This window comes from Colletes gigas, unplaced genomic scaffold (genome assembly GCF_013123115.1).
Source record: "Colletes gigas isolate AHSC1104 unplaced genomic scaffold, ASM1312311v1 Colletes_gigas_Sc00026, whole genome shotgun sequence".
Lineage (NCBI taxonomy): Eukaryota > Metazoa > Arthropoda > Insecta > Hymenoptera > Colletidae > Colletes > Colletes gigas.
Genome location: NW_025106655.1, coordinates 2218888 through 2232054, shown reverse-complemented (window position 1 = coordinate 2232054; position 13167 = coordinate 2218888). Strand labels below are relative to the sequence as shown.

At 40.9% G+C, this 13167-nt stretch overlaps 1 protein-coding gene across 4 annotated transcripts in view; it reads left to right on the top strand.

Moving 5' to 3' along the window:
* LOC122401657 (probable serine/threonine-protein kinase yakA) overlaps positions 1-13167 on the top strand; it is a 154744-nt gene that overhangs the window by 65374 nt on the left and 76203 nt on the right. Inside the window, exon 1 of one of the 4 annotated variants that reach the window (XM_043403922.1) lies at positions 10943-11051. The exons of the other annotated variants lie outside the window; for them this stretch is intronic. The gene's annotated coding sequence lies outside the window, so the exon portion shown is untranslated. Of the gene's footprint in view, positions 1-10942; positions 11052-13167 lie in introns of those variants that run through there. 4 annotated transcript variants of the gene reach the window in all.

Here is a 13167-nt window from a genome sequence, read left to right as displayed (position 1 = left end):
TCCTGCCACCCACGAACTGATCAGATGTCCTCGAAACTCGCGCTTCCTCGAAACAACTTGAAAACGTTGCCGATTCATTTCTGAAGTATAACTTGAAATCTTCGTCGACGGATGTTCGCCAGACTAGCTCGTCCCTCGGTCCCTGGGAGCCACGCGAGGCGCAATTATCCTAATGATTTCAGCCGGTTTAATTAACCGACTCGTTTGGTTCACGATAGAGGTGGATTTCGGAATTACGTGGCTCGCGTTGGGACGCTCGACCCCCGCTATCATTCAGCCGTATCTCGCAGCCGAGTTTCGTCTCGCGTTTCCCGTATCATGGCGGCCTAGAAATTCCCTAATGAAACCATTTAACGATACAGCGTCACCAACGGTGTCGACGAGTCGGGGAGGACAGTGACTCGGTTTACACCGTGCTCGTTTTTGACACACGACTAACACAGTGCGAGTCAACTTCTTCATTCGATTACGTTTTCACCGAATTACCCCAACGTCCGAACAAGTGAGTGCTATACGCTTGTTTGCTTTGTTCTGACCGTTTATAAATAGACAATTTCTAAATATATGAATAGATTGACGATCCATCAAAGAGATAGAGATCATTGAAACCACAATTTTGTTCCGAATAACTTGGTAAACGTTTTAAACACTCGGTGTAAATTAGCTCATTAAGATCGTGATGCAGCTGGAACAACGTAAATCCGCTTTCCCCTGTTTCTAGGAGGAAATAGCGGCGATCGCGAGCCAACCGTGGCACGAGTAATGACCGATCATATTCGAGAGCATCCCGAGAAATATGCATTTTCGTGACTGGAACTTTCGTTGGTTCACAGGAAATAGCTTTCCCTTTCATCATCTAGCGCATTGAAATCGCTCTCGCGAACGATTTGCAATTTTACACGCGCGATCTATCAGCGCCGATGAATTTTTAAACGCAAGATAATCGAGGTTGAAATTAAATCTGGTCGAGTTGTCCAGCAATTTCTCTGCACCTGTTGTTCAGACGTTGCAGAAAACTCGCTCTGTTATAAGGAAATAACTATATTTTCGTTAATTATTCTAGATTCTATCTATTTTAATGAAACCAAACATTCCTACGCAGTTTTTCTCGCAAAAATTAACAATGGAGCGCAAAAATGTTAATTACCGTATCTCCCGAACCACGAGTCATTAAGCAAATTTTAGAACCGCGATCCTCGCAGAGTTTATACACGACGCCGCGTGGAAATAAACTGTAAATCACGAACAAACAGTCGCGAGTTTCGACTTTGCGTCAAAGGATCGTGGGATTTTCGTTTTTGTATTTCGGTCGAGTTTCACGCAACGGGAGAAAATTACGTCCCTTTCGGGAAGTTTCAGTGATTAACCAGCGTGGATTTCACGATTCGACCCATTTACGCGCGCGTCCGAAGTTTGTAACCGTCGAATTTCCACGTTGAAGTTTGCGCGACGCGGCGCAGTCGAAATTGTTTTGTGCCGTGTGCGGCTCGTGCAGCAAACGACACCGTTTTCTGAACAAATTTATCGCATTTCCACGGATGAAATTCAGCACGGGAAGGAAACGCTATCGTTTTCGCTCGCTTAATTACGCGCTTCCCGCCTTCCCACGACAATTCACGCGCACGCACGTGGCTTCGAGGCGATTGCACCTTCGACTCAAGGTTCGCTCTATCTGCCCATCGAGGTCCGAATCGTTGTTTTCCGAAGGAAATCCGTCCAAGAGATCCCTCGCCGATCTTCCTCCATCGTGAACCATACACGAAAAGACTCGTGCAAAGATCGAAACATTTTTATACGTGGATCAGTGTTTCTCAAACGATTTCATTCTCGATGCAATATAAAACAATCCAAAATTCCAAATCTCGAATTCGGTTCGTAATCGATAATTAGTGATTATTCATGATTTCTACGGGCATTCGATCGCGACAGCCGTTGCCCCACGAACGTTTTGCGCCAACCAGTAATCCGATAGTAACGTTCACAACTTGTTCTTTCATCGGGACGAGGGCTTCACCACGTTGTTTTTTGTCCCTCGTGAAACCACTGACAGCGAACGAACTCGAAGTATCGCGCGTTTGGTTAATGCGGTCTGCACATACTACTGGCTTATTAACTACACCGCTGTTACTTTCGACGAGATCAGTTACTTACGTAAAGACGTCGCCTGGATGACACTGAAATTGATTTGCATCCACCGATGGTCAGGAATAATGCGCTGTAATCGACTATTATACAAAACAAAACACTAGAGATCGATGTAACAACTTTATTCCTAATAGAAATAAGGGCTATCCCGTCGATGCCTCCAGCAGTCAATTTGATTTACGTTGATTTTTTATGTGAACTTAATCTTGGAAATCTGGACAGCTCCATTAACTTTGTCGAATGTTGTTCTTGCAAATTATTGGTAGAATAATTCTCTTACCTCGGTTTCGTCAGAGTTCATTGAGTTGCAATACTCTTTTACATGCATATAAACATGTGTCGTGACTAAGGAACCGTTGCAACTGACTCAGAACAGATAACACATATCTTTGGACATCTTGACTCATAATTAGATATTGAAGCAAAGGAAATATTCCTCGGTCAGTATTTGCTCATTCCTGGATCATTCTTGAGGCACTGTCAACTCGATGCTCCATTTTGTACGCGCGTTAATACGTGGTTGAATTGTGCTAAAGTGACTATAATTAAAAGGGAGTCAAACTGGCGGGAGAAACGAACGAGGTATACGAGTACTTTTTTAATCATCCGTCGAAGCAATACTTTGGTGCTGTTTTATTATAATAAAAGTGAGTTTTAATTAATACGATATACATAGGTCATAAATAAAAAAAAGGTACGAAATGAATATAAGAAATGAACGTTTTCAACTGTATGGAGGTAATTTTCAGAAGCAAAGAGTCGGTGTTACGAAGTAATTACTCTTTACCTTCCTTCTTCCGAAAGAAAGAGGACCAGATTGAATTTTTATCGATATTAATTTTCGAGAGCAATCTCTCCGGGGGCGGAAGTTCATTATCGGATATTGTTTGCGTCCGTTCAACGTCTTCGGTTGACCAAGTCGATTCTCTTTGCGTTATCGCGATTAATGGGGAATCCGGAACGGTCCACGGCCGAAACACCTATGTAAATAACTTGATACGTGCCGGAGGTGGAGCTGGTTCCGTTGACATTTGCGCGCGCGATTCATTATCCGGGCGAGCTAGCTAGCATAACCTGTCTCTGCTTATCTGGCCGCCGCTCGGAACTGGGTCAGGGGAAAAGAAAATTCGCGTAAATTCGCTTCGGTATGCCGGCAGCCTCGAACTGTGCCTCTTCACCAACCGAATTATATGAGAATTTTCGCGAACCAACGATTACAATTTATCTTTCGGTGTTGATTTCTTTACGGGCTCCGTTAATTCGTAACATCGTTCGTACGCTTCTCCTACATTGGAAAATTAAACTATTCTATGGAGTATTTCGATGACAAAAAACGAAGGTTGAAAAACTGAAAATCTATGATCGAAGCAGAAACGTTCTTTTAAATTTTTAATTTTGATTTCACGTTTGTTCACCGAGTAATCAACGAGTAACGAACAAATCGATATGCGTGTGTTATTATTTATTTCTGAATGGCGAAAATTAATTCCACGGGAAAGAGGTGCGCGCGTGCGCTCGCCACGAAGAAAATGGAAGAGTAACTCGACTCGATTTGCAGTCATAAAATCTGCGCTGACCTAAATTATCTCGTAAAGACGAATAAACGAGTACTGCCCTAAAATAATTGTACAATGCGCGTTTATGGAATGTTAAATGCTAGACTGTCCGCTCGTCGTCGCTGTCGAGCGAAAATGTGGTTTACATATTTATATGGGCGGTCCATGAGTTTCCTCTTTTGTTCTCGTATCGTGCTTGTACGAATTTTTCAACCGACTAAAATTGTTTTAATCGTAGGAACGGTATATCGTTTTGAAGGCTTCGAAATTCTCTTTTATATTTTCCATTACTTTTATGTAATTTTAACAGAGGTTTAAAAAAAATCGTAAATCTGACAAACAGTGAAAATAAAAATTCAACCAATTGTCACGTTTAGAGAACGTATAGAGAATCGAAAAATAATTTTTTTTTTTACAATGGGCACAATAAAATTCTCACAATACGCGGAGGGTTAAAATCACGATCGATTCGTAGTGAATTTCGTTTTATTGTATTATAGTTCGAGCACGCATCGACGAATCGAGCTTCTGCCGTTCCGCCTTATTGTTATTCGGTGAATGTGTGTTTGTTATTTCGCCAGGGGCCAGATGGCAGCTCTCGGCGAGAGAAAACGCGAACAAAAATTGCCTAAAATTCTGCGAAAGCGTTGGAAAATTATTACTTTTCGGCTTTTGAATCGGATTTCGAAATCCGTTCGACAATAAACGGTCGACGGAGCAATAAGCCGCTCCAAATATTGTATGGATAATCGAGCTTTGCGCGGGTTTCAATAAAACGTGGCCGAAATGAACACGCGGGAGGAAACGTGTGAATTTCCGTGTCAGAGAAACGAAACTACAAACGAGCATCCCTCTGCTAACAAATTTGATGAGCAAAACGAGAAAGACGGACGACAACGAGAAGAATAATTTCTCCGTACGAAGCTACTTTTTAAAACGCTTCTTTATTATTTTATTATTTTACATAATCGTGAGAATCGTGATAAAACTATATCCTACCTCACGACTTTTGTTGAACCTAGAACACATTTTATCCGTTCGTAGCTCACGCCACGCCCGTCTGTTTTTCTTTTTCATTCTCGTTATATAGTTAGAAATAAGTTTGCAACACTATTATAGTTATTAATGTTTTAAGTCAACTTCGCTCGAAACTCCTAAAGGAGAGTTTCATCACTTTCTCCTAGATTCAACAAAACTCGAGAAGTACGATATAATCTCATCACGATGCTTGATGGGATGTGCAATTTTCACCTACCGATATCTAACTGAATACAAAATAATAAACTACGTTCTACTTCCTACGGAGAAAGTTAAATATTACTTTAACAATATTTACGAGTGCCAATACTTGGGTTCTACTTTATATCGTAGGGTTGAAGAAAGCATTAGATTTCTTTGTTCCTTTCGTAACAGCAACTTAAATAAAATATATTTTTTAACGATTATGTAACTCGTATTTGGCATTCTATTGCAATACATTCATCCTACGATTGTATAACCAGTAAGCACACGCGTTGACTCTACTTTTGATTTACGAGTGTTGATTCAAATCCGAATTACATACTTCCAAGATACAACATTCATCAAGATATACGCCGCAGATTAGATACTACTATACTACTAAACATTCCAGAGCAGATTTAGTATCGACCACTCTCTCCTGTGGGTCATTCCATGCGAAATCGGACACTTTTCGGAGTACCATGTCGGATTTTGTTCTACTTTAAATATGTTGTAGTCTTTAGTGATATATAAACGTATCTCGAAGGATTTTTAAAAATTTTAAAAATTGTTGGTTTTACATCTGTTTGAAATATAGAACTCCCTTTTTTTCAATAAATAATAGCTGCTAAAGTAAAGAAGTTATAAAAATGAAATTTTAGGTACTTGTAGCAGACCCATGGGAGTATCAAATAAAAATTATTTTAATTAATAAAAAAATTTTTTTGACTATTTATTTTGCAATTGTTTACAACAAATGTCATTTTTTTATAGCGGGGACATATTTAAAAATCTGAAAAAATGGGCATATAGTCCTGTTTGTCCTCTTCACGGACCAAGTTTTAAAAATACGGACACTTTAAAATTGGCCTTATAAAAATTAATTGAATGGAACGCTGCGTCGCGTCGTGACATGCTGGCTCGACCGGCCAAGTCGCGCAGTGCCTGCAACCGCCAAGCGGCTATACCTGCTATTGTTATACATAGGGTGTTGGACTGCTGGAAAATGCAACAGTTATTGGACACTCACTCTTTATCAATGACACTTAGCATTATACACATTTAAGTTGTCAATATTCAATGGGATAGGATGTTCAATGTTCTAATGGGATAGGATATGATGGGATGTGATGGGATTAGGTTCTGGTTAAGAAATAATGGTTGGATTGTACCAATGATCATCTACCGGATTAAATTGTTTGTTACAAAATTACTTACCTCATAACAGCTACAACTGTTGATTTTTCACTGTCTGAATAAATTCGGGCAGTTAAATGCGTTACTTCTTTAGTTGGTGTAAATAAGTGAAAATTGCGTGTTCCACAGATTGTTGTAGCCAGTCCACGCCTTTCCAGCAAGAATTCCAAATGTTCCTTATATTCTTCTGTTGAGCTGAATTGCAAATGTATATTTTTAATATTGGCAGTTGCCCAATCAAATAATTTTTGTGGTGTCGTTATCTGGTCTTCCAACGGTCTTTGTAAACTAGCTTGAGCAGCAAGACGTTTTAAAGAACCACCAATACCATTTCATGCATTTTTGCCATGCGATGTTGCAAAGTAATGCCATTCGGCGTTGATTCCAAAGTCTTCAAAATGGAAATTGAGAATTAATAAATTATATTTATTTTTGTACTGTGATGATGCTCCGTCAGAAAAATATTTGATTTCCTTGATAGTTGTGCCATGTGTTTCCTTCAAAAATTCCACTAATTTCTTCTGGTATAAATGGACTGCAGTGCTGTCATGTTGGAGACAATCCGAAGTAATTACAAAGTTTTCATGGTTTAAACAAATATCCACCTGATAATATGCAATGAATGTGTGTATTGTCGCCTGTTTGTTGGACCAATGATAATTTTGGATTTCGTCTTGGATAGCGAAGGAATAATTTTCCGCAAAATCGCCGACGACAACAAATTCATCAGGTCCTACATTTTCTTTAGAATATTTAAAAAAGCTGCTTTGACTTCTTGCAATAAAATCGTGAATTTGCAACTTTGGTAATCGGATTTCTAATTCATCTACAAACTGTGTTGCTGTTAAAAATGTACATTTTGAATTCAACTCAAAATAAGAATATAAGGAACATTCGGAATTCTTGCTGGAAAGGCGTGGACTGGCTACAACAATCTGTGGAACACGCAATTTTCACTTATTTACACCAACTAAAGAAGTAACGCATTTAACTGCCCGAATTTATTCAGACAGTGAAAAATCAACAGTTGTAGCTATTATGAGGTAAGTAATTTTATAACAAACAATTTAATCCGGTAGATGATCATTGGTACAATCCAACCATTATTTCTTAACCAGAACCTAATCCCATCACATCCCATCATATCCTATCCCATTAGAACATTGAACATCCTATCCCATTGAATATTGACAACTTAAATGTGTATAATGCTAAGTGTCATTGATAAAGAGTGAGTGTCCAATAACTGTTACATTTTCCAGCAGTCCAACACCCTATGTATAACAATAGCAGGTATAGCCGCTTGGCGGTTGCAGGCACTGCGCGACTTGGCCGGTCGAGCCAGCATGTCACGACGCGACGCAGCGTTCCATTCAATTAATTTTTATAAGGCCAATTTTAAAGTGTCCGTATTTTTAAAACTTGGTCCGTGAAGGGGACAAACAGGACTATATGCCCATTTTTTTCAGATTTTTAAATATGTCCCCGCTATAAAAAAATGACATTTGTTGTAAACAATTGCAAAATAAATAGTCAAAAAATTTTTTTTATTAATTAAAATAATTTTTATTTGATACTCCCATGGGTCTGCTACAAGTACCTAAAATTTCATTTTTATAACTTCTTTACTTTAGCAGCTATTATTTATTGAAAAAAAGGGAGTTCTATATTTCAAACAGATGTAAAACCAACAATTTTTAAAATTTTTAAAAATCCTTCGAGATACGTTTATATATCACTAAAGACTACAACATATTCAAAGTAGAACAAAATCCGACATGGTACTCCGAAAAGTGTCCGATTTCGCATGGAATGACCCCTGTGGCAAATTCAGCTTAACCAGCAACTGTTCCCACCCAGGTTAACTTAATAACAGTATATAGCTACGGCTTACCTGGCATATATCTCCACAATTTCGATACTATAAGAATGTATCGCTATTATTATAAATGTGAAACACGGGTCTGAATACAGGGCAGTTTTCGAAACTGGGGCAACCATAGCTCTTTCTCGATCAACGGAAGGTTAAACATTAACTCTGCTGTTTCCCCGAGTTTCCATTCCCTCCACGCGTTTTCTTTACATTAGTAACGCAAGTTATTTTATGCAAACAGTAACATAAAAACCATAACGCGACAAAACATAGGAAACAAACATTAAGGAACACAGTAACTACGAAAGTTTACATTTTATTTCCAAGTCGTACAGACGCAAAGAACAGCCAATACATTAAATTCTGTTAACGCGTGAGTAACGTAGCGTTCATCCACTGTCATAGGATTGTTAACAGTTATGACAAGCGGAGAACAGGATGTACAGCGATCGTATTACTTCGGATTCCCTCGAACGGATTTTCAAGCTGTTGGCCATTACGAAGTAGAATGGAGTCGTTCATCCCTGACATCGTGTCCCGAGGCTTGTTGGATCATCCGTTTAATCGCTTTTGCGTAGCTGTCCTGGCTCCGGGAGACGCGCGACGTCCCTTCGCGTTCGCTTCATCTCCAGGTGGTAAAGGTGAGCGCGAGACGGTCGGTCGCGTTAAAACTGGAAGCCACGTAATTGGAGAGGACTAGCACGAGTGTTGGCCTCGAAGGCGTTGTTGAAACTCCCGCGACAACAGAGTTCACGGCAGGAGTTCTGCAATCGCCGCGACAATGCGAAGAACGCTCGCACAGTTAACGAACCTCTGTTACCTCCGTCGGCCTCTTCTCCCACGAAGTTGCTGCGTTCAATTGTCGATTAAATTAACTCTCGACGGGCTCCGAGGCGATGTTTAGAAGCTCCTCGAGACGATCGGGTCGACGCGAAGCTGGATCTTTGCACCCTCGTGTCAGGGGAATCGAACGGTTACAGGACAATTCCGATCAGAGTCGAATAAAAATTGAAACAAAGAATAGCATTAAAAATTGTTTCGTGCTTGGAGTTGAACACGAAATGCTGTAGAGAATAATCGTTTGACAAATGGTTTATTACGATAATGCCCAAACCAGGTTCGAACGCCCAGGTGACCAGCCATCAGGGTTCCAATTCTGGCCCGCAAATGGAGTATACATGTTGTCCCGAATTTCAAGGACAATGACGATAGCCTTTTGTTTGGATTGGCCCGTGTTTGGAGGCGAGAACCAGACAATGGGGAGATCTATGTTCCCCTTAATGCTTCATTATGCAGTCCAATCTGTACGGTCGGCGCGAGTGGGATTTGAGCAGCGTCGAATTATGGGATGCGTTGGATTATCGGCTCGCACGCTAACGTTCAATTTCTGCAACATTATCGCGAGTACTAAATTCCAAAGAATTTTCTCGATACGCTTGTCAGCATGATCGTTGCATGCCTGTTTTCATTCGTGTCAAGGTAGATACGAGGTCGACTTCGGAGCCTTCGTTAAGGCGTTGCGTTTTCCCCTGCAACGATATGCAGGATGTTTCTCGCTGTACGTTAGTAATTGAACAAACAAACGTTACGAACTAAAGTTAATTAGTACTCGGAAACAACATGCAATATTAAAAATTGCCAGTGTATATTTTCTTCGATAAAAAAATCAAAATAACCTTTTGTTGAATTTTGTTATCTTCGGTTAAAGTAATATTACGCTGTGTCGGGAAGTATTGTGACATATTGATGACTTTGTTCGTAATATATTTTCGCTAGATTATCAGTGTCTAAAAAATTGTACAAGAACACCGTGTATACGCAGGCCAGGCCGTACGTGTAATTAGCTGTAATATGTACAGAATAATCGCTTCGTCCTGTTCCCTTCCTCTGGAAGCTTTTTCCTCCACTTGGATGAACCATCCGTTTCACATCTATCGTCGTGTTTTAATTATTCCGTCACGAGTAAAAGTGCCACTTTCTTTTTTCGTTGGTCGTCTATAATTTCTGGTCCCCTATGAAACACGGGAGGCTGCAACAGTATCATAAAATCTCGTTAATCCCAACAAGCCTGCAGGAGGTTTGGTAGAAAATGCCTTACCTCGGAGGGAAAAGGCTACGTTTTATTAAAAAAAGGTACTGATTTATACCAAGATCTCCCCAATATTTAAAAGAATTTTCTGCTATCTTTCAGTAGAATAAAAAGAACAAAATATAATTTGAATTATTATGTTATACCTTTGCATTAAAATCGAATGTGAAACGAGTTAAATATTGTTTGACAATATTCAAAATTTGAAGAACCCATACTGAACGAAATAGTACAGAATAGTTTTGAATTTCTTGGTTGATTCAGTGTTAAGGACATGGAATTTTAATTTCTCAGTGTCTCTTTAATACAAATTCAAAACTATGACCTCCAATCGAAATCCTATGTGACAGTTTTCTGGACTCTAGTACCAGTTCAAGAATCAACACCTCCGATTTATACCCCTAACTCAATCCCCCGGCGTGCAACACACAGTGGCCGTTCGCGAATCGGCGCGCAAATCGAATTAACGCGGGAGCGTTTCTCCCGCCGCACAAAGGTTCCGGAGCTAGTGTGTCCGGCTATCAAGCATAATATGAATCCCGGTGGAGGTTGTCCCGTGAACCCCGATGGAGATCCTAATCTATTTAATTCGGCTTCTGGTCCACGCAACCCCCGTGAAAGTTATCGGCTCGAGCGTCAAGGGAGTACGCGAGCCCCGCCATGGCTCGAATACCGGCCGAGTGTCGTCGAAGGGTGGCGAACGCGGCCGAGTCGAGCCGAAGAGACGCGATTTCGCCCGAATCGAGCCGCGAGCGCGCTTACGATCTAGAAGCGCCCACAAACCAATGCAGTTGGTCGACGAGCGCGGCACGGTACGTTGGTGGGTTCGTTTTTCGCGCTCGTTTCTCTCTATCGCGCGTACCTTGAGCTCTCTCTCGCTGCTATCCTCGTGACAGCTGTTCCGCCGGCTCCGATGATCCGCGGGACGATTCACAGAGTCCGAGGCAATTGCGGTCTGCAATGGTTCACAGTAAGACAATCCTTACGGTTTTTTTATTTTACGGGGACACGACAGGGTCGTTTGGGTCTCCGGAGATGTTTGGTTTTTTACCCTTTGCGGACGCATGTTTTGGAGCACGAAAGAAAATTACCTTGCCCGACGTATGCATTTAGTTTACCTCCGTAATTATTTTGTCCGTCGAGAAAGAAATTATTTCTTGGTTATTTTTGCATACATAAATTAGTCAGTTAATGAATCTGTCGAGCTTTTATATATCTTTATAAGAGAACGTGTTGTAAAAATTTGTTCTCCAGTGTGTGTGGACATCGACCGCAAAGGGTTAATTTTCTGCAGGATACTGCGTGATTCGAGGCTTTCTTAGACGCGGTATTTGTTGCTAGAATTCGATGTTAAACGTAACTACTGGTACAGAGCTATTCTCAGAATGAAAATAATTATAGAAAATGAATTATTGTTTTAATAAAAGACTTGTAGAGTATGCGTACCTCGGAGATGTTGATTTTCCCGTGAATTTTGATATGGAAGTAGATAGTATCTCTCACAGCGAATTCCAGTTCTCCACTATGCGTATGCATTGGAACCAAAGGGATCTCTGTTCGTAAAATAGCTATATAATAATATTGTGGAACTATTTTGCACCGAAAATGTAACGAGCGAATAGAGTGGCATTTTATTTTGAAAGCTAATTCCACGAAAATCTTTGACACACTGTGTTGCTCTGTGTCTGCTTTTTACTCTCCCTTTTACACACTTTGCCACTCTACGCTGATCCCACGTTTTAAACGTTGCATCTCTGATCCTCGCTGTGACCCTGACTACCCCTTTTTGAAACTTTCCAGGACTTTCTTGTTGTCTGTTCAACACGCTCGCCGACTAAAAATTCAACATCAGCTATCCGAACTTTTCATCCGGAACTTTCCTATCCTTAATTTTGAACCTTTTACGTTCCAATTTTGTTTGTGCTTGCCTCTAACTGGTATAATCGTAGCATGCTTAATAATCTGATCGTAAGATACGAGTATTGTTGTCTTTGAATGCGTCTCAGACTCGAAAGCCTCGGATCACGTTTACAAGAATTATCTGCCCTAAACAAACGGTTCGGGTAACAAGAGAATTTGACATTTTCGATCATCGAGAAGTATCAGCAGGCACTCGTAAGGGGGTGACTTAGGGTAAACGATCACCCTATTCCCACCACTCGTTCATGGCCATCGGTATCGCGTTTACTGTTTCCGTTTTCGCGCGACTGATCTTCCCCTCTCGAGTGATGGTCCAACATTTTAATACGTACTAGTACTAGTAATAAATTCACGGTGTTGTTCATCGATACCAGGCATTTGCTGCCTGTTTCTTCTTTCGCACGATGGTTTCTTCCCTCCCAAACGACGGTCTAACGTTTTAATTTCACGCAACGACGATTGTGACCGCGGAAAGACACGTCCTGTAAAGAGATTCTTGGACGATTCTGGCGGTACCTTTATGGTAGCAACTGTTTTCGTAATTCTATCGAAAGTGACATTTAATTTCGAGGTTTCTACATTCTCTGGAATTCCGTGGATCGATCAGAAAAGCCTTTTAGCCTCCGCGATAATAAAGGGAGTCGCGATAGCACGTCGAGGAAACCTTTAATAAATGACCTACGAGCGACGGAATAGGAACATAAAATTTTCAGGGAATCAAGGTTAGACCGACGATCGTGTCGGTGTAAAACGTCAGGGCGTTATTTAGATCCCGATATATACGGCGTTGAATCGTGGCCCGAGTCGTCCCGTTCTCGCGTCGCTACTCCGTTCCTATACGATATTCCCAAGGAATTTCCTTAATCTTTCTTCGTTTCTAGACGGATGCGATCGCGTTTTATGGTCTCCTAACACGGAGCCCGAAGAATCTCGAATTTAAAATTTCGAAAGGGGAGATTCGAAACTGCCCACGAAAAGTTCCCATCGGTGAAAAAGTAACAATAGAGCCAAGATGGACGTTCGATTATTATTTCACCGTTTATCTTTCGCGGCGTCGATAGCCGCGTCGCTGGATATTGTTCGACGCCTCCTCGATCTCTCGGAAGTATTGTTCGAGAGTCGCGGTTTCTGCCTAATATAGAAGCACGCGAGATGTGTCTAGAAAG